Raw genomic sequence first — 1,305 nt, 5'->3', positions numbered from 1 at the left:
ACCAACTCACAAAGCTGCCCCCTGCACATACACACCAGTATGCATATGTTCAGGAGGGCGCTCTGTCTACAGCTTTACGGCCAAAGGCGAGTCCAAGATCGGCAGGATTTCAGACATCGAGAATTTGCTGATGGGGGACGTGTTCCCTCCGTGATGACACTACTACGCCCGTAAAAGTGAAATTACAAATCATTCTAGACTGGCTAATTCCTGTTTTGTGAAGATGTGGCACGCATGGACTCTTTCACTTCACCGCTCTCCAACCACGAAGGCAAAGTAAAACAAAAGCTGTATTTATCAAACATGACCACAACTTCCAATTCGCCATGCAGAGAAATCCGTTGAGTTTGATCCCTCGGATTGGGTTACCGAGGTATGAGTGTTGCGACACATACCTGGAGTGAGACGCATAATTGGGCCAATTCAGGCACCAATTGCAAGCTGAATGCATTGTCTGGTACCGAATAATGATTCATCAATATATGCAATGCTCATTTGAGGTCGAAAAATTCAGAAATGTGCAAGGATATGACAAGCGGTCCTTTGCCCCTTTGCCCCTTTGCCCATTTCCTTATGACTAGCACCATTAAGCTCACCTGCCGCAAAGCTCCCCTGCACCGTTGTCTGTGACTGACATGGTAGCGTTGCACACGGCCATCTCACTGAGCACAGGGCGCCACACGTAGCCACAGTCATAACTTCTAAGAATGTTTCATACTTCAGCCGATCGGAACTAGCCATAGATTACCAAAATTGGTTCTCCAGGGCATGAAAAAACGAACTGATGCTTTGTCACAACGGTTGCTCGTACGGAATGGTAATGCTCAGGGCATAACTCTTTCTTGAACTTCTCGCGACGCCCGGCGGGACGGATCGTAACGAAGGATAACTCTCCTATGAGGTCGCACACATAAAATATCCCTTGTGTGATCCAGGCGTGGTCTCATACGCCCGCTTTGAGCGCCTAACGCACTGAATCCAGGACTTGTAGCATAGGTAATACAGCGTACCACAGACAAAGCACGGACTGTCTACGTTGCCTTCCTCCTCTTATCACCCACGGGTACCACATCCTTGTGTTGCCCTCTCTTGCACTGGCTTATATTCTCCTTTTGGCCCGGCTCTCTGCCTTGCCTTTCCTTTCTGCAGCGACTGTTTTGTATGGCAGAGAGATAACCAAAGTGCATTCCTCCTGCCATTTTCTGCGCTGACATTTTGGTGCCCTTGGCGACGGCGACATGCCCTGAATGATCTGAATGCTGACAGAACCGGCCACAGGCTTTATATGTTTTTTTTTCGGAACTG

The sequence above is a fragment of the Pollicipes pollicipes genome, unplaced genomic scaffold, assembly GCF_011947565.3.
Source record: "Pollicipes pollicipes isolate AB1234 unplaced genomic scaffold, Ppol_2.1 Scaffold_4002;HRSCAF=4701_pilon_pilon_pilon, whole genome shotgun sequence".
In the NCBI taxonomy this organism is placed as follows: domain Eukaryota; kingdom Metazoa; phylum Arthropoda; class Thecostraca; order Pollicipedomorpha; family Pollicipedidae; genus Pollicipes; species Pollicipes pollicipes.
This window is presented reverse-complemented; position numbering follows the sequence as displayed.